Raw genomic sequence first — 27,062 nt, 5'->3', positions numbered from 1 at the left:
ATGAGTACCTCCTGACTCAGCAAATCCACTGTTGGTACATATCAAGAAGGGATTCTCACGGAGTTCCTAAGGGTCCTGTCTGAATAAGGTGACGAGGCATTGCAGCTCCCCTAGGACGATCACAGGGCGCGCCTGCTGTCCTGGTGAAATTACTCATAGCACCCTTGTCACCCTCAAATGTGTTCACTCTGGGTACGAGGATTGCCCTCAAGACCTACTTTTGGGGGTGGGTGTTGGAGGCAATTTGGGGAGTGGATGGCAGAGTGTCCTGGGTTCATGCTCTTTAGAGAGAAGTACACACGAGATGTACTGAATGAAAAAGGAAACAGGTTTATAACAAGAAAAGCAACAATAGTTGCATGCCACTAAGACTCATGCATGTGAAACCATATGTTTTATTTTTTATTTTATTTTTATTTTTTTCATTTATTTTTTACTTAAAAAATTTTTTTAAACCATATGTTTTATAAGAACACAAAGTAACAAAAGGGGTTGCAGTATTGAAATGGTTGCCCAGGGGCACATGAAGAATGTCAGGGGAAGAAAAGGAAGGAAGGAAGGAAGAAATTGAGAGGGTTCTTCTTAGATTAAAAAATGATAACGAACCATTGAGAAGTACGATAAACTCGGACCACAGTATCTGAAATCGAAAAGTTGTACAAGAGTTCCGTCAAGATAGATAAAATTGAAGAATTCTTTTAAGTATTCAGAAAGGTTACAGCTTTCTTGAGGAACTGGCATTTATTTGTTTGCTTATTTATTCTCTTAGGCTCTAAAAAGTATTTAAGTCTGCTTAATAAGTATCTTAAATAGGACAAAATAAACAAAAATAATTGAGTGAGGAAGGCAAAACAGAGAGTCTACAGAGCTAGGAAAGATAAAGCAAAGTTAAGTGTGAGGTTAATATCTAATATTCCTACCAAAAGGTCCTATAGAGTTTCTAGAGCTGAGTCTCTGCTTTGATGTTAAACTGCCCAAAAAAGAGACGGCCGTCACATACATGATCCATAATATCTGTAATAACAGCCACCACAAAATCACTCCAAGTATTAAACAGCCCAGCTGTTTCCCATTCTGAGAGCAGAGAGAAATTTCTCCCTTGGGCTCTCATAAGGAGGGCATTGTGTAATGGAATAGCGACCTAGAAACTTCATCTCCACAGAAAGACGCATTTTGAAGCCATGTTGAATATCTCAGCGCTAATTTACTCTAACAGAGTTCGGGCTCCTTGAATTTCTGCAAAAGAACTAGGTTTCATTTCCAGGATACTTCAGAAAATGTTCCCGTGAATGCAGTAAACCTGTGTGGCCCACCGATGTTTGGGCTCCCCCACTTGGATAATAACCACAGAGCCATAAATTTCTGGTTATTACAGCGATAGCTGACGGAAGACAAAAGGGTTCTCTCTCCTCCCAGATTTTGCAAGTGCCCTTGCCTTTCTGCTCCTGAGTAGGGGGCGGGAGAGGAAGAGACAGTGTCTTCCTCTATCCCTTCCTGAAACAGCTTCAGCAGCAGTTAAATTATTATGAACTAAAAACCAGACATAGTAGTTACCGCAGAGGCTGCCAGACGTAAATCTACTACGTGGAAACAGATGCCACCATAAGAGTGAAACCGGCAAAAGGCAATGCATAATGGAAGGGTTTGGTGGCAGGCATCTATAGAAAGAATGCACTGTGAGAGAACAGCTCCAAATGGACATTTAGGGTGTGTAGGAGGTGGTATGGGGTGGTGGGGGGTGGTGTGGGTAGGAGAGGGAGAGAGGCAATCTAGTGTTGGGTACCTTCTGGGTTTGGAGCAAGGATAGTTCATCAGAGTGTTTGGAAGCCTAGTTGAAATAACCCCTAAGTCGTATCCAATTATATTTGATTTTTGTTAATGCTTATTTTATTTTTTTGAGAGAGAGGGAGCGTGAGCAAGCAGGGGAGGGGCAGTGAGAGGGGGACAGAGGATCTGACGTGGGCTCTGTGCTGACAGCAGAGAGCCCGATGGGGACTCGAACTCAAGAACCGCAAGGTCATGACCTGAGCTGAAGTTGGGCGCTTAACCGACTGAGCCCCCCAGGCGCCCTTCAGTTTGTTTTCATCAAGTGACCTCTGCTTATGAATTCAATTTTTGAGAGCCCCACAGAGGGAGGCATGAAAGATTAATGCCAGAATATCTGTAATTATTGCTTGCATGTGACCCGGCAACTCAGCTTGTCAATAGGTAGAGACTTCTTAACCCCTCGAATATCGGCTGGCTTGCGACTTGATTTGGCTGATAGAATGTGGTAGAAGTCATGACGTGCCAGCTGTTTTTAAGTTTATTTATTTATTTTGAGAAAAAGAGCGCGTGTGCTCACGTGAGGAGAGAGAGAGAGAGAACCCCAAGAAGACACCATGCTGTCAATACAGAGCCAGACCCAGGGAACCAAGAGCCGGACACAACCGGCCGAGCCAACCTGGTGCCCTGTGATGTGCCTCTTCTGAGCCTAGATTCTCAAGAGGCCTTAAGTACTTTCTCCCTCTCTCTCTCTCTCTTAACATTTCGCTGAATATTGCATTGCACAGCCACCATGGAAACACGGCCAGGCCAACTTGCTCAGTGATGAGAAACAAAACTCATTTACTCACACCGTCCTGGCCGATCGCCAGACTGTGCTAGACACATGTTACATCAGCCAGCCTGTGGCCCAAGCACCAGGTGAGCATGAGACCCTGAGCGAGCCCAGGAGAGATTAGCTGAGCTGCCCTGCTACCCTAGATATGTGAACAAAACCAAATTCTGATGGTTTTCAGCCTCTGGGTTTGGGCATCCTTCCTCCACAGCAACCGCTAACCAACACAGGACGGCTCCCTGATAATAGCCCAATAACTAACAGAAAAATGTGTCTATTATAAATGAAAGAATCCAAACAAAAATATTAGGAATGAAAAACACCCAGCACACCTTACATTCTGGTTTGTGTTTTGGGATCTTCTAAGCCAGGGAGCGTGGCAGCCCCTGAGTCTCTGAATAAGTAGACAAAATGTAGTTTCTGGACTTGGAACGTGGAGGACCAGACCCCACACGAGTGATCTTTAGACACTCCGCTTGGGATTCCCCGCATGGCTGCAAGGCGACAGCCATATGTCTCCCTTACAAATAAAGTGTCTGAAACTGAAGTTACCATGTCCCCACCTCCTTCTAGTTTACATGACAGAGGGTTGTTTTCTCTTAGAATATCTTAATTACTCCTAAATTGCTGTGCACCTGCTACTGTGAATTCTAGAACAGTTCCTTTCTTGGGGCACTGTTTTCCACTCTGCTGGTGTATGTCTCATCACCCCAGGGAAAGGAAGGAGGGATGGAGGCAGGCCAAAACACCTGTCACAAGCAAAGCCGGAAAATACCAGCTTTTAATTGGGTTCTACGGTGGTTTCTGTGGCCACTTCTGACCCCTGACATTTTCTCTTTGAGTTTTGTCATCAGTTTTATTTGGTTCGGCTTAATGTTTGCAGCAGGAAGGAGAGTCACAGCCAGACATGGCCCCTCTTTCCTGTGAATCACCAGCATCTGCTACACGGTGGCAGAGTCTCATTAGTACTGCTTCTGCTGGGCTGGCAGATCTTTTGAGAGGAGGTACCGGGGGCTCCGGGATTCTCTAATGACTCTTGGGGAGGTGCCAGAGGAGGGTTACTGTCTTGGGGAGGCCATTGTAAAAATGTGCCTGTCTGTGTCCTGCAAGAAATGAAAGAATCCTTTCGTTTGAGCCCAGTTACCAGACTTCTTAGGATAGCTATATTAGAAAATTAGTCCAAATTAGGATTCTGCTCATAAAACATCTAGTAATTTGGGGCATCTTTTTTGGAAGTTAAAAATGTTTTCACACTCTTTCTCCTTTTCAGAAATTAAAGAATTTGAGCATCATGGCATAATGGTTTTTGAGATGGGGCCACAGTGCCTGGTTTTCAGGTATACTTGGATGGCTTCCTCGCTCTGTGAACTGTATGCTTTGTGGCACATGGAGTAGCTTTTCTAAGACGTCGGTTCTTATCTATGCAGTGAGAATGGTATTAAATTTGCCATGAGGATTAATTTGTTTAAACGTGTATAATTCTTAGCATGCTTGGAGCATAGATGTAGATGGTAAATGAGTTCTTTTATGTTTCCTTCTTATCACCCTTCCTGACTTTTATTTTTTGTTTGTTTGCTTGATTTCTTGCTTACATACAGTATTTTTTACTCTGTAGAATAAAGGAAGAGTTTTTTGGAAAATAAGACGTTTATACGAATATCTGAAACTGTATTTTTTACCCAATAATCTCACTTAGGGGAATGTGTTCTGTAACAATGGCCCCAATTATTAAAAGTACAAAGGTGTATAGTCATAAAGAGATCCCATTGTTGCTTCAAAATGTCCTTCCTGGTCATTTTCCTGTTTATTTTTTTAAAAAGGGCACTTTCCTCACCCTCTCTCTCTTTTTAATCGTTTGTGCCATTTGCTACTTATTCTCATTATTGTTTCCATGCAGGCAGTAAATTCCTATCCCTTCAACAAATCGTTAAAAAATAGACTAGTATTAATTCCCCATGGGCTCAACATGAATCACTTCCTTCTAAAAAAGATTGTCAAACAGGCTTATTTCTTCAGGCTGCCGGTTTCCGGGGGAAGCAACACTGGATTATAACCCATCTTATATGGTTACATATCTATTGGGAGATATTTCATAATAATAAACTATGCTAGTCCTTCCTAATATTTGGAATGCAGTGGTCTAAGAGCACACTAAGAAAACAGTCAAGAAGGCATTGGAAGTGAAGAAAAGGGAAATCATCTTGACCAGTGAATTGCTGCTTGTCCATCCCTATGCTGGGGTTGTCCAAGGTATTGCTTTTATAAAAACAAACAAAAAACCCTGCCAGTAAGCATTTTAATCCCCCGTTTCCTGAAAAGGAAACTGAAGCTCCAACATTTCAGATGGCTTGCCTGAACACCAAGAATTTAAACAAAGGGCTGCTTGACTTGAAAATCCATGTTCTTTTGTTTGTTTTTTTAATTTTTAAAAAATATTTATTTATTTTTGAGAGAGAGAGGGAACAAGTGAGGGAGGGGCAGAAAGCAAGGGAAACACAGAATCCAAAGCAGGCTCCAGGCTCTGAGCTGTCAGCACAGAGGCCGATGTGGGGCTTGAACTCATGAACCGCGAGATCATGACCTGAAGTTGGATGCTTAACTGAGCCACCCAGGCGCCCTTAAGATCCATATTCTTCCTTCTATTCCCAGCTGCCTCCAAAGCAGTGATTCTTACATTGGCTATACATTGGACTCATTTGGAAAGCTTAAAAAAAATAGCAATGCCCAACACAATACTGAAAAAGAGCAAAACTGGAAGACTCATACTACCCAATGTCAAGATTTATGGTAAACTTTCAGTAATCAAGACTGTGTTCATTGGTGAAACAAGAGACACATATATCAGTGGAACAGAATAGAAAACCACAAAATAGACCCACACAGATAGAATCAAGTGACTTTGACAAAGGAGCAAAGGCGATGGAATGGATTAAAGATGAACTTCTCAACAAATGGCACTAGAAAAACTGGACGTCCATGTAACATAAAATTTAAAAAAGTGAACCTTGTCCCAGATGTTACACTTTTATAAAAATAAACTCAAAATGGATCATAGATCTAAATGTAATATACAGAACTTTCAAACTGATAGAATAAAACGCAGGAGAAAGGCTATGTGACCTTGAGTTTGATGATGAATTTGTAAGTATATGATGCAAAGCATGATTTGTTAAAGAAAAATTGAGAAAGTAGACTTCATTAAAATTAAAAACTGTGAATGCACTGTAAAAGAAAAGCTAAGGACACGCCACAGACTGGGAGGAAATATTTCCAAACACATACCTCATAAAGGTCCTCTATCCAAACTATTCAAATGACCCTTAAAACGTGACAGGAAGAAAACAATCACATTTTTAAATGGTCAAAAGAGCCAAACAGATGCTTCACCAAAGAAGAGAAACAGATGGAAAATGATCATGTGAGAAAATACTCAACATCGTTTGTCATTAGGGGATTACAAATTACAACAATAATGAGATAACACTACACATATATTATAATGCCTGAAATTTAAAACCTGGCATCAATTGCTGATAAGGATATGGAACAAGAAAGAAGTCTCATTCACTGCTGGTGGGAGTGCAAGATAGTATAGACGCTTTGGGAGATAGTTTGGCACTTTCTTACAGAGATAGGTGTAGTCTTTATCATTTAGTGATTGAATTACCACTATTTACTGATTTGAAAACTTAAGTTACCATTTTGAAAATTTATACCTGGGGATGCCTCAGTGGCTTAGTCAGTTTAGCGTCCGACTTCGGCTCAGGTCATGATCTCGTGGTCCATGAGTTCGAGCCCTGCATCAGGTTCTGTGCTGACAGCTCAAGCCTGGAGACTGCTTCAGATTCTGTGTCTCCTCTCTCTGCCCCTCCCCTGCTCATTCTCTCTCTCTCTCTCTCAAAAATAAGTGTAAAAAAAAAAAAAAGAAAGAAAATTTATGTCCGTACAAAAAAAACATTCATGGGAATGTTTATAGCCACTGTACTTATAATTTCCCAAGCTAGAAGCAACCAATAGGTCCCTCAGTAGGTGAATGGGTACATCTATACAATGGAATATTATTAAAATAATAAAAGCAATGAACTATCACACCACAAAAAAAGACATGAATGAATCTTAAATGCAACTTGCTAAGTGAAGAAAGCCAGTGAAAAGGCTCCATATTATATGATTCAAATTCTATGACATTCTGGAAGAGGCAAAACTATAGAAATGATAGAAAGATCAGTGGTTTCCAGAGGATTTTTTAGGGGAAGAGGAAAGGGTTGAATAAGTGAAGCACAGAAAACTATTTAAGACAGTGGGACTATTCTGTATGATAGCTGTAATGGTGGATATATGATACTATGCGTTTGTCAAAACCCATAGGACTTTATAGGACAAAGAGGAAATTTTATGCAAATTTGAAAAAGTTATTTAGTAGATCAGGATCCCGGGATGAAGTGCAGAATTGTGACGGAACAATGTATTACAAATACATTGAACAGCCTCACTGAAGATACGGAGGAGAAGAGGTGCTGACCTAAGTAACCTTGGAAATGAATGGAGTCTAATACTAAAGGCAGAAGGAACTGTCCATAAGTCTGTACTGTAGTTGATAAACTTCCCATGAGGGTCCAGGTTAACAGTTCTGGTACCACTACATACTGAAATTCATCAGTGAAGTAAAGAGACAATGATGGGAGCCAAGTTTCTCAGTGTGGAGTAGGAAATTACAGAAAAGCAAGAGGAAGAGTGGAAACATCCCTGTGATAATTGGATTAGAGTTGGAGACATCAATATGGACTCATATTAGCTTAATGTAGAGGAAGACAGTTCCATACAGAAGTACTTACAGGTAAGTATATATGCATCGGTTATTATGCACACACATAATTTCCTCGTTTTGTCAATGGAAAGAGTTTAGGAACGGTGACATCTCTGTAGCAGTGAGCACACCCAGCATACACATCGTGGCTTCTAATACCATTCTTCAACAAAAGGAACCAGGACTTAGATAAATGGCTGATTCTAGGACTAGGGTAGGAAATAAATAAGATGAACACAGAGCATCATATAGTGGCCAAAAGTAAGAAAGTGCTCAGAAAAACACCACCACTACCACAAAGGGATATAGGGCCAATGAAAGAACTCCCGATGGCCAAAGCTGGAACACTGGAGCAGCAAAATAATTACAGTAGTATTGGATTGAAATCCAAAGTAGAAAATAAATGAATCTCTATAATATAAATAAATGGAAGAAAATAGACAAATTTCCTCTATCAAAGAACTCTAAAAATTTCTTGTAAATCCTAAGCCCTCAAGGAGCTGGAATGTAACCCTGAAGTGTGGGTTGCACATGGTGACTTCCTTCAGAAGAGTACAGTAAGAAAAAAGGGACAAAAGACTAACTTTGTCCTGGAGAAGCCTGACAAACACTAGCTCAGCCAAAAGATTAGGGTCAACGTTGCTAGTGACAAGGCAGGTCAACATACGTGCCCTTGATCTGGTGCGATGAGAATGGTTTCATCTCACTGGTGTTCTTCTCAAAAGCACATAACCCCAGTCTGATCATGAGAAAAACATCAGACCAATCCCCACTGAGGGACATTCTGCAAAATATCTGGCCAGTACTTAAAACTATCAGTGTCATTAAAAACAAGGCAAGTCTGTGAAACTCTTGCAGCCCAGAAGAACCTCAGGAACTATGACAACTACATGTAATGTGGCATCCTAGATGGAATCCTGGGATACAGAAAGCAAACTAGGGAAAAACTACAGAAATGTGAAAAAAGTACGGGCTTCAGTTAATAAAAATGCATCAGTATTAGCTCAGCAATTGTAACACATGTACCAGACTCCTATAAAATGTTAATAATAGGGGGAAATGGCTAGAAGGTATATGGCAAATGTCTGTAGTCTCTTTGCAATTTTTTCCATAACCCTAAAGCTGTTCTAAAGTCAAACGTTTATTGAAAAGAATTGGCTAATGCCTTGTACTACCCTGAGATTCCGATTTCATCGAGTGTGTGGCCCAACCCTCAAGACTTTAAAGAGCTGCCCAGGTGATTCCAGTATGTCTCCAGCAAAGTACTCTAAAGGAAGGGATGGAATTTCCCTTCTCCTGTCTTGTCTAATTGTAATAAATGCTCTGATCTTGTGCTTGGTAAATAGCCTTAATGATTCTGGTTGTTTGAATAGAGCAGAGCTTCAAGCAGACAGCCAGTGTTCTGGAACTTGGAAAGTGATACTTTTCCTTAAATGAAAAATCTTGTCCAAGAAGCTTTAAGTACCGTAAACAGTTTAGGAAAGTGGTGAAGGGCAGACTGTACCAAACGGATTGTCCATCTAAACGTGGGCACGGTGGGAATGCCTTCCATGTCCTTCTGCTGGGCTGCACCATGTGTACATGGTGGGAAGCTGTCCCCGAAGTTTTAGGTGCCACGGGTTTGGCTTTCATGAGATAGCAGGCCTATTCTCCAGGGTTTGGTTGTGACCTGTACGATAAAAGAGTCACTTGCTGGGGAGTGCGGCTTAAGGGCTCAGGGACTGTGAACTGAAGCCACCTGTCTGATTTTCTTTGCAGGGAACCTGGCAGCAAAGGTTCTTGGGGGGGTCTAATCTGGTGCTGGAGATGATTGGCTCCCCCAGTCGGTGAGGAAGGGATCCTCCTGACCCAGCACCTAGACCAACCTCTGTTGGAAGAGACGGAGCTTGAGAGGCATCCTGTCCTCACGCACAATCATGGTGCTAATCAAAAGTGGCGAGACTGTATTTTCAGACTTGCACTGTTTGCTTAAAACCACAATAGGCCAGGAAATTGCTTCATGTACATAAAGGGATAAAAAAGATTTATTTTCCCCATCGTTTTTCTTGCTCAGAAATAGTCGTTAGTAGACATTTCTTCTTTTTTTAAAAACCTGTAGAAATATTAACCAACCGGAAAATAATTATCGATTCTTACACTATGCTAGGCACTGAGGGAGACTTGTAAAAAGTTAAAAAAAGATAATAGTGGCCTTTAAAAATTTTTTTATTTCTGAGAGAAATAGCACACAAGTGGGGGAGGGGCAGAAAGAGAGAGAGAGAGAGAGAGAGAGAGAGAGAAAATATCCCAAGCAGGCTCCACACTGCCAGCACAGAGCTCAAGGTGGGACTCAAACTCATGAACTGTAAGATCATGACCTGAACTGAAATCAAGCATCAGATGCTCAATGGACTGAGCCACCCAGGTGCCCCTAAAAAAACTGATAGTGACCTTCTATTCTTTCCTCTAAATGATGCTTCAGTATGTATTGAGTAACAGTAACTATAGATTTAAATTTTTTTAATGTTTATTTTTGAGAGAGAGACAGAACATAAGCAGGGGAGGGGCAGAGAGAGAGGGAGACATGGAATTCGAAGCAGGCTCCAGGCTCTGAGCTGTCAGCACAGAGCCCGATGTGGGGCTCGAACTCACAGACTGCAAGATCATGACCTGAGCTGAAGTCAGACGCTTAACCGACTGAGCCACCCGGGCGCCCCTGGACACTAGAGATTAAAAAAAAATGAAACAAAAATCTAGGATCGGTTTCCTTTATTAAGTGGCCTATTAAGTAGTCCAAGAACTTACTGTCTAAGAGGTTCCCAACTGGGGATAATTTGCTCCCTAGGGGAAATGTGATAGTGTCCAGAGAAATATTTGGTTGGCCCTACTGAGATGGGTGGGGAATGCTACTGGCATGTAATGAGTGGAGACCAGTGATGCTGCTAAATATCTTCCAATGCACAGGACACCCTCCAACAGCATAGAACCACAATGTTACTAGTGCCAAGACTGAGACACCCTGCAAACCCAATGGGCTCTTCCTTAAGAGCACTCTGCAGGTGCAAATTAACAAAGCAAGCCTTAAAGCCACCCCCTGCCTTCCCTTTCCCCAGTGGGCTTGGAACAGGGGAGGGTCCGTAGCTGAGGGGTGAAGAAAGGGTATGGGCCATGCCATCCAGGCGGGGCTTGGTGGCCCCGTTTCAGAGGATGGTCATCAGTTCTGTCGTCAGGTCCCAGCATTTTAACTGTGACAGCACGGGACAGAGGGCACGTCCAGTTAAGTCTCGCTGTTCCACAGATGACCTGAGCCCTTCTCCTTTCTGCTGCAAGCAGCCAGGTTTCCAGTCAGCCCCCAATGTACAGAAGGCTATTCAAATACAGCGCACCTTTGAACAGCACGGGGCCACTTATACATGGATGTTGTCAGTAAACACAGGACAGTGCTGTGAATGTATTTTCTCTTATGACTGTCTTAGGAGCATTTTCTTCTCTTTAGCTTATTTTATTTATTGATCAATCGATAGATCTATAAAGCTACTTGCTTTATCTATCTGTAACATAGATAACATAAAATACGTGTTCATCGACTGTGTATGTTATCTGTATAAGGCTTCTGTTGACTAGTAAAGTTTTGGGAGAGTCAGAAGTTGCTGAAGGATTTTTGAGTGTGTGGAAATTCTGCCCCCCCTAACTCTGCTGTTCAAGGGTCAATTGTAATATTATTGAAAGTCAATGACACTCTTAAAATGTAAACCTAACATTGGCTCCGAAGTTGAAACTACTATAATACTTTTCTTTTGTCTTACCATGTGTAAGTATTAACTATAAGTTTAAATTTTTTTCATGTTTGTTTATTTTTGAGAGAGAGAAAAAGAATGTGGGAGGGGCAGAGAGAGGGAGACACAGAATCCGAAGCAGTCTCCAGGCTCTGAGCTGTCAACACAGAGCCCTACCCAGGGCTCGAACTCAAAAACCTCAAGATCACAACCTGAGCTGAAGTTGGACGCTTAACTGACTGAGCCACCCAGGCGCCCCAAGTTTAAATTTTAAAAGTGGCCCTGCAACGATGCTGTTGAATATTGCCACTAGCCACATGTGGCTACTTAAAATTTAAAATTCATTCTGCAACCACACCAGTCATATTAAAAGCACTCAGTAGCCACATGTCCCTAGTGGCTACTGAACTGGACAATGTGGACAAAGAACATTTCTGTTACCATAGAAAGTTCTACTGAACAGCCCTGCCTTATAAGCCATTTCTAAGGATCCTTGCCGGTGTATACAGTTACTGCTAAAAAAAAAAAAAAAAAAAAAGGCTTGTTTTCTAGCAGCTAAGGTACCAGGGCAAATGCTTTGCATGATCTCGTCATTATCTGTTAGAAAGACAGACATGTTCTGCTGGGAGGGACCATCTTTTGTCAGGCAATTTGGGGAAGGATTTCTGTGATGGATGCTGGGTAATGTATCAGATGATTGAAACTGATTTTCCAGAAGGCGTAACGATGTAAAATTCAAGTAGATAACCTCTGTAAGGCATTTCTGATCTAAGTCAAGTGTGTATTGTTAAATATTAATTCCATTAAGGTATGTCAGCAGGGAATTAAGATATGTGACCCAAATATATTTCTTTCTAGTAATTGAGTGTAATAGCAAACTAACGCTCAGTGGATCTTAACTGGGGGTAAGTCAGGGAGGAGGGAGGATCAGAAAGTCCTGGGAGCCCCTACAAAATGCATACGTTGCCCCCACGTAGGGTTTGCCAGAATGGTGGGGCGGGTGGTTGGGGAGGGAAGGTCTTGCACACGTATATTTTCACAATGTTCCCCGTGTAAGTCCACTGTACCCAATCTAGATGAGTATTCTTTAGAGATAGTAAAGATAAATAATTGGGGCACCTGGGTGGTTCAGTCGGTTAAGCGTCCGACTTCTACTCAGGTCACGATCTCACAGTCTGTGAGTTCGAGCCCCGCGTCGGGCTCTGTGTGGACCGCTCGGAGCCTGGAGCCTGCTTAGGATTCTGTGTCTCCCTCTCTCTGACCCTCCCCTGTTCGTGCTCTGTCTCTCTCTCTCTCTCAAAAATAAATAAACAATAAAAAAATATTTTTAAAGATAATTAATTTGCCTCTTTTCCCTTGTGTGATGGGGGGGTGTGGCTTAAAAAAAGATCTCTGGGCTCCACTTCTAGATAGGATTCTGTGCCCTTTGGGTGAGCCTGTTCTCTCTCACTGTCCTTCTTTCAAAAGACTCACTGGTTGTTCCTGGCTACGTCTTCCCTCTAAGACCTTTAGGATGATCCACTGGCTTTGGAACAACTGCCTGTGACATTTCCTTCCAGTATCAGGTATCTGTCTCCAGCAAACCTGTGCAAGCTGAGTATCACCATCTGGTCCTGGATGCATTTTGTTATCAGTGCTGGAAGTGATGATATGGTATGCCGCTGTCATGTGCCCAGAGGATGCAGGGGCCAGAGAGGACACTCAGGTAAGGAAACTCAGGAGCCCCATTTGTGTTTTTTGCTCAGGTTTGAAGGGAACACTTCCACAGGAGGTTGGGCCCTGGGTGTGTGAATGGGGCTAACCATGTTCTCGAAAAATACCCCTTGCACATCTGTTTACATTGAGAGTTCAGAGTTTGGTCCTAGACTTCAGCTCATTTTTGTTAAGATTAGAAGGCTATTATTAACTATAGAGAAGCCTAACACTCCATCAGATTGAGAGCCAGCTCTTATGACAGATGGAAGACTTCAACACCCTTATCCTAACCCTCTTTTAAAAGGGAACTTAAGGGGCTCCTGGGTGGCTCAGTTGTTTGAGCAATTGACTCTTGATTTTGGCTCAGGTCATGATCCCAGGGTCATAGGATTGAGCCCTGTGTTGGGCTCAGTGCTGAGCATGGAGCCTGCTTCAGATTCTCTCTCTCTCTCTCTCTCTCTCTCTCTCTCTCTCTCTCTCTCACACACACACACACACACTCTCTCTCTCTAAAAAAAACAACTGAAATTTCACTCCAATTTTCTTTTTTTTTAATTTTTTTTTCAACATTTATTTATTTTTGGGACAGAGAGAGACAGAGCATGAACGGGGGAGGGGCAGAGAGAGAGGGAGACACAGAATCAGAAACAGGCTCCAGGCTCTGAGCCATCAGCCCAGAGCCTGACGCGGGGCTCGAACTCATGGACCGCGAGATCGTGACCTGGCTGAAGTCAGACGCTCAACCGACTGCCAGGCGCCCCTTCACTCCAATTTTCAAAGCATATTAGCTCTGAAGGAACCTTTGTGTGTTTTTCACTTTTGTTTTCTCTGGGAATGCATTTATTTATTTATTTACTTCCTTACTTATTTACTTACTTACTTACTTACTTACTTAGTTATTTTGGGGGGATGGGCAGAGAGAGAATTCCAAGCAGGCTCCACACTGTCAGCAAGGAGCTCTACGTGGGCCTCAACCTCAGGAACTGTGAGATCATGACTGGAACCGAAATCAAGAGTTGGATGCCTAGCTGACGGAGCCACCCAGACGCCCCGATGCATATAAAATAGCCCTACTCCAGTCCGTATTTTCCTCATCCTGGGGTTCAGATTTTCCTTTGGCAGAAATCCAGTTTTCCCTACGATAAGTAAAACGCTGATCACTTGGGATTTTGAAAGCATAAGGTGGGACTCCTATCACTGGGAACCTATCCAGAATATGAAGTCCTTTTGATGGCATGTTGCACAACATATGACATAAGCAAGAAACCTTCCAGCAGCCCTGGCAAATGTCCAACCCTACCTTCCCGCATCCCTTTAGGGCAGCAGCACTGTCATTTGTGAAAGTGAAAAGAAGGTATGAAATCAGGAGACGGGAACAGACTGTAAATCAGCAGGTTTGGTTCCTTCTCTACGGAGTCTTTGTGGGTGTTTCTCCTTTGAGTTTTCCAGGGCTGGAGACCTCAGAGGCATGAAATGCCCTAAGGTTGTAGAAGCCCATCAGGGTTTGTCTTTTTAGAATACCCAACTAAAATGGAGAATCTTAAAGCATGTATAGTTTTGGCTTAAAAATTTCACTACTCTCTTGGAAGGAATGAGGGAAGGCAGATAGAGAGGGAGGAAGCATGGATGGAAGGAAGGGAGGGGGGAGGGAGGATGGATGGGAGGGAGGGAAGGAGGAAGGAATGAAAGAGGGGAAAAGAACTCCAGAGTGGCTTGCTGAAACTACATCATTCATTAGCAAATGTAACTGTTATGCACCAGACAACATGGTAGGTTGTGGCGATGTGGCATGAAAAAAATATATTTGGTCTTTGTCCCCATCCTCGGCACAGGGCTCCTAAAATCCTTGGAATTGCGTTCCTTTGGCAGCACTATACTAAAATCCTTGGAATTTCCTGAGTGATAAGTGTCTTTTGTGTGCTAAAGAGGTGACTAAATACGGGTCCTTAGATAGCATCAGGCGGGGAACCCACCAGTGAGAGAGCTCCAGCTGTCAGCCTGGCCTCCAACCCCAGGCAGAAGAGAGGGGCTGGAGGTTTAATTCAATCCCCAGTGGCCTGTGATTTAGGAAATCCGAAACTAGAGTTTCCAATTCGGAGCCTCATAGCCTCCGAAACTACAAGGCTAGAGGTGCTCTGAGGTTGGTGAAGACATTGATTTGCTGGGAGGGTGGGCACTCAGAAGCTATAGAAATTCTGGATCCCCCACCTCTCACCACTGTCCCTCTGTACCTTGCCCAATGCACCTCTTCCATTTGGCTCTTCCTGAGTTACATCCCTTATAATAATAAAACGGTAATAGAAATTAGAGAGCTTTCCTGAGTTCTGGCAAATGACTGAACCTGAGCAGGAGTCATGGGACCTTAACTAATAAAAGCACAGTTCACTTAAATAAATGCCGGGTTTATGTTTGTCTGGTAGTGTTATGCCCAGAATTCGTGATCCCCAAAGACCAATAGGGAGCCGAGTCCGATGCAAAAGCAAAGAGCCTTTATTCGAGCTAGCTCGAGCTCAATCCCCTACCTGCACCGACGCAGCGGTGAGATACCAGGGAAAGAGAGCGAGTTTCAAAAGGACAAAGGTTTTATTGGGGCCTGGGGGCAGTTGGTGAGGTAATGGCTATGGCCTCAGCCAATTGACTGGGGAAGGGTCCTGGGGAAGGGTCCGAGTCCTGTTAGGCAGGTGAGGGGGGGTTACTCAAGGGGAGGAGGTGTGGTCAAGGTGAAGGACACAGAACAAGATGGAGTCGGCTGGCGTAGGCCCGCCCTTTCAGTAGGTTGATTTTTGTTTTAATAGAGTGGACGCTAAACCAGCCATTTAGCTGCTGCTTAAGAAGGTCGCCCTGGTTAACAATGACAAAATCACTGCATAGAATGCTTATCTTGGTAGCTCCATTGGCAGGAGAGAGTCTACTCAGTGAGGGGAAGAGATGGGGAACTGGGACATCAGGTCTGTTTAATAGCATTTGGAATCGCAATTTCAGTTGCCAAAGCAGTCTTCTTACCCATTACAGTTCTGGCATTAATACTATATTCCAGGCTTTGAAGATGCATTAATAGCCCAGGATTTAATCCAACAGGATACATGCTGATGAGAGACTGATAAATGTTGCAGAAAGCCATTGTCATTACCTTGTTTTATGGGTGAGATAGAACAGGATAGGAGCACTTGGAAGCTGCCTAGACCATGTTTCCTTTCATGACCAGCATTCGTTCGTTACTGATCTTTTCATGTGAGCCCACCCCAGCACCTCCCCAAAAATCTGTCACAAGCCAAGTTTTCCTGTTGATGAATGTATTGTAAAAAGATATACATTTATAAGTTTGTGGCCTTTCCTAGGAGTTACGTTGAGCCTCCTTTCTTCCTCATTTTGCTTCCCAAAGCCATTACTGAAATAAAATTAGGATGGCCACACCAGACTGTCAGAGATAGTTTCAGCCTGTATATTCATTGATCCGTAGATACGAGGGAAACTTTTCTCCAAAGATAGTGTGTGATGACCCCTCAGAGGAATTGGTGAGGGGCGCCTTCATCCTTGATCATTAACCTTTAGAGATAAAAGCAATTTCAAAGGTCATTTGCCCCCTAATGCTATAGGAGAGGAAACTGAGACCCAGAGATATTAGATGGGAAACTTTGCTGAGAACACAGCTTGTGTTCGTATATTGGGGCTGCCATAGTAGAGGACAGCATACCGAGTGGCATAAACAACAGAAATTTATTGTCTCCCACTTGCGGCAGCTAGAAGTCCAACATCAAGGTGTTGGTAGGATTGGGTCCTTCTGAGGGCGAGAAGGGACAAAGCTGTTCCCGGTGTCCCTCCTTGGGCTTGTCAATGGCTGTCTTTTCCCCATGTTTAGTCACATCATCATGACAAAATGATTTGAGGAGAATTAGATGCAGGATTGGCAATGGCTCTACCAAAGCCTCATCACAGGACATCTAGAAGGAAAGGTGTCTCTGTCCAATCTTCTCTTTTTACAAGTACATCAGTCAGACTGGAGTAGGGCCCATCCTCATGACCTCATTTTAACTTGATTATCTCCATAAAGACCCTATTTCCAAATGAAGTCACATTCCAAGGTGCTGGTGTTTAGGACTCCAGCATGGGAATCGGGGTGGGGGGGTTGGGGGTGCACAATTCACCCCATAACAAGAGCTGCCTAAACAGTAGCTAGAACCTCGGTCTTCTGATGCCCTTGTCCGTTTCTTCCCCTCTTGCACCACATGCCCTTTCATATTCTCATTACTGCGGAGGAGATGTTTGCTTTTTGCACAGAGGCAGGATACAGGGGTGTGGTCAGAAGCTTCCATTTTCTCAGACATTTCAAGTGATTCAGTTTAGGAGAATATCAGGTCAAGTTATGTTCAGAGGAGTGAGGGTGCTTATTAACACAGCCCAAAAAGAATCATCTTGGGGGTAAGCAATGAATTTTTTAGTATTCTGTGGCTCATGGTGTTGAACCTTTTCAGCGAGAGATGAAGTTCTCCCAGGCTTGTTCCACAAACTGCAGCTGATACTATCACACTGTGATGATAAATGTGTTTGTCCAGTAATTTTCCTCTTTGATGTGGATCTCTCTGTCCCTGGAGCAAAGGCTTCCAGGGAGCAAACTTTCCTTCTGGATGTCCCATGATGAGGCTTTGGTAGAACCATTGCCAACCCTGCATTTAATTCTCCTAACATCCTTTTGTCAGTGTCAAGATGCTGAAAGCATCTAAATGTTATGAGGGAGCCACGTTGTTGCCAGACATCTTAGGGAAGTGTTTGCACATTTGTAGGCAAGATAGTTTTGTTATGTTTTGCCAAGTGGTCTTTTAGAGAAGGCAGATCTAAACAAGACAAATTAAAAAATAACAATAAAAACTTAAAAGTTTTTAGTTTGTGTTCTGTGTCACCAAGGTCAGTGTGGCTTGCATTAATGAAAATTGCTTTCGTTAAAGGTCGGAACAGAAGAAAAATGGCAGGATGCTGGACTCTTCCATAATGACCACATTTTCCCTGTTGTGATGTGGCCCACCATGCTCATTTTGAAACAGAGAAAAACATCATCAGCTCAGATGTCCTCCCTTCTAGACCAGGGTGCTTTTCACCCAGGGCAGCAACGGTGATGTATGACTCTGACCCAGTGGACTAAGGGGCCATTCTAACTATCTAGGACCTTCACAAGGGGTACACTTAGGTTTGGACAAAGCCTACTTAACCAAGTCACAGAATATGCCTCTTGGCACTGAAAAGAGGTAGTAGTTTCTAGGACTTGCCCTCTATATCCCACTGATTCTCAGTGTTTCCCAAAGCATCACCAGCCTTTCAAAATATACCAAGGGAAAAAATTTCAGTGTTTAAATGAATTTGGAAGATGTCATATTCTACACCCCCCCTCTTAGCTATTCATCATGCATATTGGGATTTTTAACATTTTTTTAATGTTTTTTTTGAGAGAGAGCGAGAGAGAGTGAGCACAAGTAGGGGAGGGGCAGAGAGAGAGGGAGACAGAGAATCTAAAGCAGACTCCAGGCTCTGAGCTGTCAGCACAGAGCCTGACAAGGGGCTTGAACTCAGAAACTGTGAGATTATGACCGGAGCCAAAGTCAGATACCTAACTGACTGAGCTAACCAGGCACCCCGGAATATTTTTTTAAATGTTTACTTATTTTGAGAGAGATAGAGCAGAGGGGAGGGGAAGAGAGAGACAAAGAGAATCTTAAGCAGACTGCACTGCAGCACAGAGCCCATTATGGGGCTCGAACCCACAAACTGTGACATCATGACCCAAGCCAGAACCAAGAGTTGACTCATCATGCATATTGGAATATTGAAGGCTTTTGTGATGCCTTGTGATGAAGAAGCCATTTAACTGTCTTTAATCAGGTGTTTGCAGAGTCATCTGATCATGGGACCATTTGTTCACGTAAAACCTGTAAGTTGCACACAACACATTTTTGAGAAATACTGTCTACGATTTACGTAAGTTGAAGAGATCTATTGAAGCACCATGTATATACTGGAAAAGAATGTAGATAAGTTCGTAGATGATCGAGCAAGAGCTTTGCAGAGATATCCCTGTAGATACTCGTGTGACAGTCCTTATACGCGCCCACAAAAGATTCCTTGTGGCTGTTGGCGGAGACGGAACACTAGCCTGGGCTGGCCAGGCTTTTCATTCATTAGGTTCTTTCTTTATTGTGAGGGTGTGGATGACTGTGTGTGTGTGTGTGTGTGTGTGTATGTCTGTGTGCGGACTGGATAATCAGATGGCTTACAAAAGAAAAAAGTATTGGGATAACAATCAGAAGGCGTGAAGTGTTTGTGGCCTTTGTCATAGATTTGTGATGTGACCTCTCACAGTTCTGTCCCTTCTCTGGTCAGGGTGGGTGCCACTGAATAGCCTGGTACCCCTCAGACATAAGGCAGGCCTTATGCACCCAGCAGGCCTCCCTGGATACTTGGGACCTCAGCAGAGCTGCCTGAAGGTGAAGAGGGGGAGAAGGAGGTTGTCAGGCTGATGACATCATGTCTAAGTGTTTGGGTCACCTCCGGAGGCACAGAGTGTTGGGTATAAAGGGCTGCGACGTGGTTGAAGGAGGTGTGAATAGACTGTCAGATGTCCTAGAGCAGCCACGCACCTCAGCCTGATTGGGCAGGATGCTCATAGTTAGATGCGGCTACAACAAAGACCCTCAGAAGTGATTTTGAGCTAGCTTAAGGGAAAAAGAAAATATTTTGGGTAGGTATTTGAGCACATGATGGAATTGAAACAGTTTGAACAGCCACATCTTAAGAAAGTTCAGAAGCATGAGAGCTCCAGGGATCTGCCTTTAACTCTGTTTTTGTGAGGCTCAGCTCTCATTTTGGGTAAACGTCCACTCTGGTCCATTTAGCTATGACACATCTGTTTGTTTGGGAGAGAGTGGCAATACTTTGATCTTGAGGGAAATTTGTCCTCTCTCCAGCCCCAGGGGATGAATGGTGACAGTCTAAACCAGTCACAGTAATGTGATTTCCCTTTGTCAGTAACTGGCCTAGGGGTGGCCATGTGACCCAAGACTAATGTAGGAGATGTAAATAGAAAGAGGCTGGATACGGATGCCGGAAAAGCTTTTGTCTTCTCAATAAAAAGGAGCAACAGAATCATGGGACATGGCTCTTTCTTCTTTTGCTTTGCCCCGTCTCTGGCATTTGGACCCAATGCCTGGCGATGCAGCAGCCATGTTGAGACCATGAAGTGACAAGCACCGGATGAAAGTTTTGTGCTAGGAACAGAGGGTGCAAAGGAGAAAGAGCAAGGTCCTTCTACAGCGAAGCCGCCACAGTGACGCTGGACCGAACACCTCCTGATTTGTGCTTATTCGAGAAAAATGGTACCCTGGTACTTGAAATCACAGTACACTTTACCTAATATACTTGCAACCAAAACCATTTCTAGGTGAAAAATTAGTTAGTATAAATACGATGGTGGGAGCCAAGTCCCCATGATCAGAGCAGGAGTCTCAGATCTTTAAGGGAGAGAGAGTCAAAACTGTCTATGAAAGCCATCTGGAGCCTTGAGATCTCACCACGGCTGCAGAACCCGGAACACCTGTCCTAGATAGAATTAATCAACTCGTTAATTAACTAATTGTACTGATTTTATTGATCCCTTGCTATCTACTAGGTGTTTTTCCAGGTACTGGGGATAGACTGGAGAAGACAGAGAAGGTGCGGACTCTCATTAAGCTGACATTCTAAAGGGAAAACAGGCACTAAACAAGAATCATAAACCAAGGGAGTCCTTTGAGGAAGCGGGAGGTGCTGTATGAAATGGGAAAGGGGTGTCACGGTGGGAATGTATAGGAGGTGTGTGCATGGCAAGCCTGAAATGGTGATATTTGAAGTGAAAGTTGAGTTGCAGAAAGGAGCCAGCCGTGTGAGAAGAGACCCAGGCTTCGGGAGGGATGCTGGTGCAGAGTCCTGGGCAGGAGCAAGCATGCCTGCTAGAGACACAGAATGCATCCTTAACAGGGGTCCCCTGGGCTGCCCGTGTTCATCTCTTGCTTGCCAACCCCTCTGGCCGCTGGATTCTCAGGCTCGTTATATATCTCAAGGCTGCCGACAGGATTTCCTGTGGCACAGGTGACTTTTCCCATGGCCTCTGCTTCAGGCTGTGAGAGCCCGGGGGGATGGGATGGCTGGGGAGGGTCTGTGTAATAGACTGTGATCAGAGTGACTGCTGTCCTTTCCCTTCGAGAATGGACCCGTTGTGCTTGGCCGCAGCCCTGAGGCTCCCCGGGGGCCCGACTTCCTTTGGAATGGGGTCCACCCCATTCTGGAAAGACTGGCATAGCATCCAGAGGGCTTGTAGCTGCTTCAGCACCATGCCACAGTCACCTCAAATTACCGTCACCACACTGGGCGTTTCCCTGTGGAAAGGCCAATGCAGAGAAGTAGGAAGCCTGGTACCTTCCCCTCCCCACCAGCTGTGGCTCCCAGCCTGCCATGGCTGGTCAGACCTGACATCATTTTCTTCCCTTCCCTTCCCTTCCCTTCCCTTCCCTTCCCTTCCCTTCCCTTCCCATCTCCCATCTCCCATCTCCCATCTCCCATCTCCCATCTCCCATCTCCCATCTCCCATCTCCCATCCCATCCCAGTTTATTTTTGAGAGAGACAGAGCATGAGCTGGGGAGGGGCAGAAAGCAAGGAGACAGAGAATCTGAAGCAGGCTCCAGGCTCTGAGCTGTCAGCACAGAGCCTGATGTGAGGCTCGAACTCAGGAACTGCGAGATCATGACCTGAGCCGAAGTCGGACACTTAACCAGGCCTGACATCATTTTCAAGGGATACTTATCCGTAAAGCAGTCCCCTGAGGTCACAGGGCTAGAAGCTTCCTCACAGGTCCTCCTGCACTGCACTCCGGACCTCATGTATCTGTCAGTATCCAGAACAAAAGTGGCAGGTTGCCTGAGGAACCAGATATTCACCTAGTTCTGGTAGAGAATCCAGTTCTCTTTTCTCTAACACTTGACCTTGGGGGCAATGAGAACCACTGTCGCAATCTCCCTGGGCTGTTAGGTTTCCTCCAGGGCCCTGTGTCATTAGCGGGACCCCAGGATTGTGAGGACTGTTCACCTTAGGAGGGCAAGCTGGTGAGGAAGTGCCCAAACTACCATTTTGAAACCTGGTTCACTTCTCCTAGATCTGGGACCAATCCCAAAATACCAAAATTGAAAGACACTTTGGTGATTAATACCCCTCCTCTTACAGATGGGGATAAAGGGGGAATGGCCCGACCAAGGTTAATATTCACACTACGGAGAAAGACTGTTTGGGACCCACAAGCATCTTTCTCAGACGTTTACCGCGTCTTGTTGTAACATTCGCCGTGACTTAAGGGAACAAAGAATACAACCTCACGCATCAACGCCCTGTATAAAGCTCCCCGTGCCTCTGTCTGGTTTGACTTCCCATCCTATGTGGTGGCCATTTTCTCATTTCACAGGCCAGGAAAGTGAGGGGGATGAATCCATTTAGTTAGTAGGTGGCAAAACTCAACTCCAGCTTGGTTTTTATTTAATGGTCCTCCCAAGTCCATCTCTACTTTTGTCCTTGGTGGGGGAGGGGCAAAACAGAAATTAGCCATAACTCAGGCAGCATGGGGTGCACAGCCGGTGTTCTCAGGTGCTAGAGCTCTAAGGAGAGGCTGTGACTTATAGTGAACCACCCCTTACCTTGGCGGGTGAACACTTCCCTCTTCCAGCCCCCAGATCTGAGGCAGGGCCCCCACGGATCCTAACGTAACTTGGTGCTGTCATCTCAATAGCTTGGTTAAATGCCACCTCCCGGACATAGTGTGGCATGTAAAAGCCCAGTCCATTAGAACCAGCGGGCTCAGTTCCAGCACTTCAGGTGACTGGAGGCATCCATCACTTAACCTAGCCCTGCCTCAATTTTCAGAGCTATACAATGGGGCTAGCAGTAGTACCTTCCTGGGAAGGTAGGTGAAAGAGGTAAAGCATTCAGAAAAGGCATGTGCTCAGTAAATGTCCATTGTTGCCCCCATTTGCTGTCCACACAACAGAAGCAACTCTGCTACAGAATTCTGCATTTTCTCTAGCGGTACGAAGAGTGTGTTCACAATTCCTGATGACTGGTAGACATCCCAGGGTGAGAAGTATCTATAAGACACAGTCATGTGCACTTCACACCTTGACTCTGGAGAGTGATCTCTTCCAGGCCCTCTACTACAATGGTATTTTCTTTTTCTGTCACCGTCACCCCTCCAACAGCAGAAGTTTCTGGCTCACCCACCGGAGAGGCTAAAGCTTGCCTGGAATTATACTGCTTACAGAATAAAGAGAAGTCAGAGCCTCTTATGTAACTTGAAGAGTAGGAAAGATCCAGTGATAAAAACCAGTGCCCTGAACTTTTGCAAAGCACGATCAATCGCTGCGTACGATCCTCCGGTCCTTGGCAAGGTATCCTTCGTCTGGTTTTTGTAGACTAGGAAAAAAATTAATGAACCCACTGCTATTAGATTGTGTATTCATGCCTAAAGGCTGTAAAAAGGGTACTGTTTCAAGTTAGTCCTGTCATCTAAAATACATTCCCTGTTTGCTTAAGTTTTCTCAATAATATTCTTTAATTTGATCGCTACCTGTGAATTTGTGTATTTCCTCACACAGAACTGATTCTCCCTCCCCCCTTTGTGTTTCTCTCTTTCTCTCTCTCTCTCTCTCTTTTTTTTTTTTTTTTTTTTTTATAATTTTTGGTTTAGATTATCTCTCTACTGACCTTTCAGTGGTTTACCTTTTTTTTTTTTTTTTTTGCAATGCACGAGCAAGGCTGGAAAACAGAGCCAAGATGCAAACTATGAATCAGCCGCTCAGCTTCACATAGTGAGTGCACTATGTGCTATTTCTGGCCAGAGCAGATGTGGCCTTGGTGGGCTGCAGGGAACAGTATCTCTCAGGTAAAAATAAATTATGTAGATAAGGACCAAAATGATGCATATCCTTCATTCGCAAACAGATCATGAACTGGGAGCTGTGTGGAAAGACAACCGGATTGGGAGCCAGGGTCCTGCCCTGGGTTTCTTCCAGGTGACCCTACCACCCGTCAGCCGTCTGGTCTTGGTGAGTACGTGTGACTGACAAATACGTTTTTTTCATGTTTGTTTACTCATTTCGAGAGAGAGTGAGCAGCAGGAGAGGGGCAGAGAGAGAGGGAGACAGAGAATCCCAAGCAGGCTCCACACTGTCCATGCAGAGCCTGATGCAGGGGGCTCAAATCCACGAACCGCGAGATCATGACCCGAGCCAAAACCAAAAGTTGAACATTTAACTGACTGAGCCACCCAGACACCCCTACAAATACATTTCTTTTTAAATCAACAAAAGCATAGGACCAACACAGTAACAAACCTGTGTGCCACCATTGAGTCCCGGGCTATCCTGACGTTTTGACCAGCTCACTTCAGACCTGGCTGAGTTCTATGTGGCTTCCTCCTTGATCCTCTTTGCCTTCCTCCTGCCCCCAAGATAAATGCTGCCTTAAACCTGCAGACTTGCCTACTTCTTCTGTAGATACCTACATCTTTCAGCTGTGGCTGCTGTGTACATTCTGCATGTTTGAAAACTTTAAATGAAAGGAAACACGCTGTATATATTCTGCGACTTGTTCTTTTTTTAATTTAGCATTAGACATCAGCAACATAGCTCTAGCCCATTCATTTTAACTGCTCTTTGCTATAGTGTTTCGTGAACAGACCACCATTCTCTTGTTGAGCAGTTAGATTGCTTTGAATTTTGCACTTTCATTATAAACGACGCTTCAGTGAGTGTCCTTTCCCATTTCCTACACTCACATACAAGTTCTCTAAGATAGCATTTTTTTCAAAATATTTTGGCTACACCCACAGTTAAGGACATACTTTACATGTAAACCCAGCACATGCACAGGCTACGTGTGTGCGCGCGCACATATATGTGGAATAAAAGTTCCTCAAAACGAGACCCTTATTTTGTATTCAGGTATAATCCAGTTTAGGCTGGTCTAAAAAAATATCCTGGTTGCAATTTACTAAAGTGATCCTCTGACCCCCGTTTCCACTAAGAATTGGGTAAACCCTGTTCTGGAACCTGTACCTACACATGGAATTGCTGGATCAGAGGTTAGACCCATTTTGAAAGTGAGGAGTTGATGCCTTTATGAGTTCTTTTTATGCACAGAAATGGACATTTGCATATAGCTAGCACTCTAGCTAAAGGAGGCTTTCTAGCATTCTAGAAGGAGGCTTTTAGGGTTATTTTATGTGTCGTATGTTTAGAAATGGAAGTCCTGTTTTAATTTCCTGAGCTTTAGTTTTTCATATGCCACAAGATGCCAGAACAAAACAAAAATACTGGACTTTTCAGTATTTTGCAAACTGCTTTCTCTTCAGCCCCAGGGTCCCGGGGAAGATTTCAGGGACTGCCATAGGGTGTGTAAACTGGGGGTGGGCATCAGAGCAGGGAAGGGGACAGAATGAGTAGATGGGCGGGGGAAGGTGTGCAGCTTGAAAATAGATATTTTCTAATATTTCTTTTTGAGGGAGTCCAAGTGGGAGACAGGCAGAGAAAGGAGGACAGAGGATCTGAAGCGGCCTCTGTACTGACAGCAGTGAGCCCAGAGTGGGACTTGAACTCACAAATCGTGGGATCATGTTGGATGTTCAGCCACTGGAGCCACCCAGGTGCCCCAGCTTGAAAATATTCTTCAGTGATGGGTTTAGATGCTCTCTACGGCTCTTTCCAGATCTAAACATGAATCAAAATAACTTTGGGATCCCTGGACCATTTCAACTTGCAACCAGAACTAAAGAACATGACGGTTTGGGGTATACAGTTCTGGTAAGCAGTGCTGGCCCGCCTAAGAGCTGGCCTGTCCCTCCTGTCACTCTAGGAGCTGGTGTGGACAGGGTGTGGTAGGTCCTGGAGGGCAGTGGCTCGGGACACTCCAGATGGGGCTACCATTTCTCTTCTGTCATAGGGGCTTCACCCACATGGGGCTGCTCTAGAAAAAAACTTCTGTTTTCATCATGCTTATTGATTCTGTGATGACCAAGGGCCTAAGATACATTTTTCTGAGCTCCATTTCTGCCACACCGAGTGTCGCACATGCTCACAGTAAGGCTCATGCGCTCAGCGGGGTACACGTATGGTTAATCATTATATCCGCAGAGACGGAATTTTATTATCAGTTTAATGAAACTCTCGAGCTCCTCACAGGTTTATTTTTGCCTTCCCAATAATAGTAAAGGCATTAAAAAAAAAACAAAAGCCTGGTAGTAAGTTGGTAGTAAAGTGACTTCGGGGTGGGCAGATGGTAATTGATGTAGACTCATAGATTCCTTCATAGGCTTGCTCTCTGTCTCCTCCGCCTGCATGACTGCCTCCTCTCAGATCCCAGCCCTCCCTGCAATCCGTCCTGCCTGCATTTCATCTTCCTTAATCACTGTTTTCATCACCTCACACCCATGCTGAGAAACTCTCTGGGGATCTTCATTCTCCACCACATCCGAATGCCAGCCTGTTTTCAAGGCTTCTCTTAATCTATTCTTTCCTTACCTCTCTGGCTTTATTTCCTTTTCCAGATGTGGTTCTGGTTCCTGTGGTTTAGAGATAATGGGATTTGGGGGCACACATCACCCCCCACCCCCAAAATTTAAAATCTGCATCATTTTTCTTCAGCACAGTTGAGCCTACTTCCCTAAACAAAAACACACATCAGCAGGGATTGCTTCCCTCGTGCTCAGGCCAGGGCAGTGGGGCTGGGGGGCCCTCTGGGGAGAGGGGGTGCAAGGAAGCAGGGTACGCCCCTCTGCCTCATACACTGGGAGAGGATGAGCACTGAGAAAGGTGACTTGACTCACTAAAGTCGTTTGCGGAAATCTCTGCCTGTTTGACAAGACAGGTAGAATGCACACAACTTAGAAGGCAAATAGGAGACAGATAAATTTGAAGACAGATAAGGCTGGTTGAAAACCTTGGAGAATGGCACACCCTGTATAGGGCAAAATTCAGCAGATCACTGAGCCCTGGAGAAGATGCCAGTGGGGGCCGGTGAAGTAGACTCCAGAGAAGGCTTACCTACTGGAGCAGGTTTATCCCATCTGCAAATAAATTCTTTTCAACTTTTTCTTTAGTGTGTGTGTGTGTGTGTGTGTGTGTGTGTGTGTGTGTGTGTGTGTGT

General features: G+C 44.3%; 2 long non-coding RNA genes across 21 annotated transcripts in view; both read left to right on the top strand.

Moving 5' to 3' along the window:
* Positions 1 to 9,585, top strand: part of LOC121013681 (uncharacterized) — an 87,315-nt gene extending 77,730 nt beyond the window's left edge. For all 4 annotated transcript variants that reach the window (XR_005782857.1, XR_005782856.1, XR_005782854.1 and 1 more), the window contains 2 exons: positions 2,553 to 2,749; positions 9,165 to 9,585. This is a non-coding gene — a long non-coding RNA (uncharacterized LOC121013681). The remainder of the gene's footprint in view (positions 1 to 2,552; positions 2,750 to 9,164) is intronic.
* Positions 9,586 to 12,666: 3,081 nt separating this feature from the next.
* Positions 12,667 to 27,062, top strand: part of LOC121013680 (uncharacterized) — a 68,695-nt gene continuing 54,299 nt past the window's right edge. For 11 of the 17 annotated variants that reach the window (XR_005782847.1, XR_005782852.1, XR_005782841.1 and 8 more), the window contains exons 1-2: positions 21,588 to 23,308; positions 23,862 to 23,965. This is a non-coding gene — a long non-coding RNA (uncharacterized LOC121013680). Of the gene's footprint in view, positions 12,867 to 21,587; positions 23,309 to 23,861; positions 23,966 to 25,421; positions 25,564 to 27,062 lie in introns of those variants that run through there. The other 6 variants (XR_005782845.1, XR_005782839.1, XR_005782843.1 and 3 more) reach the window with 5 other exon arrangements.

Source organism: Herpailurus yagouaroundi, unplaced genomic scaffold, assembly GCF_014898765.1.
Source record: "Herpailurus yagouaroundi ecotype Mexico unplaced genomic scaffold, PumYag 199, whole genome shotgun sequence".
Taxonomy (NCBI): Eukaryota; Metazoa; Chordata; class Mammalia; order Carnivora; family Felidae; genus Herpailurus; species Herpailurus yagouaroundi.
This window is presented reverse-complemented; position numbering and strand designations above follow the sequence as displayed.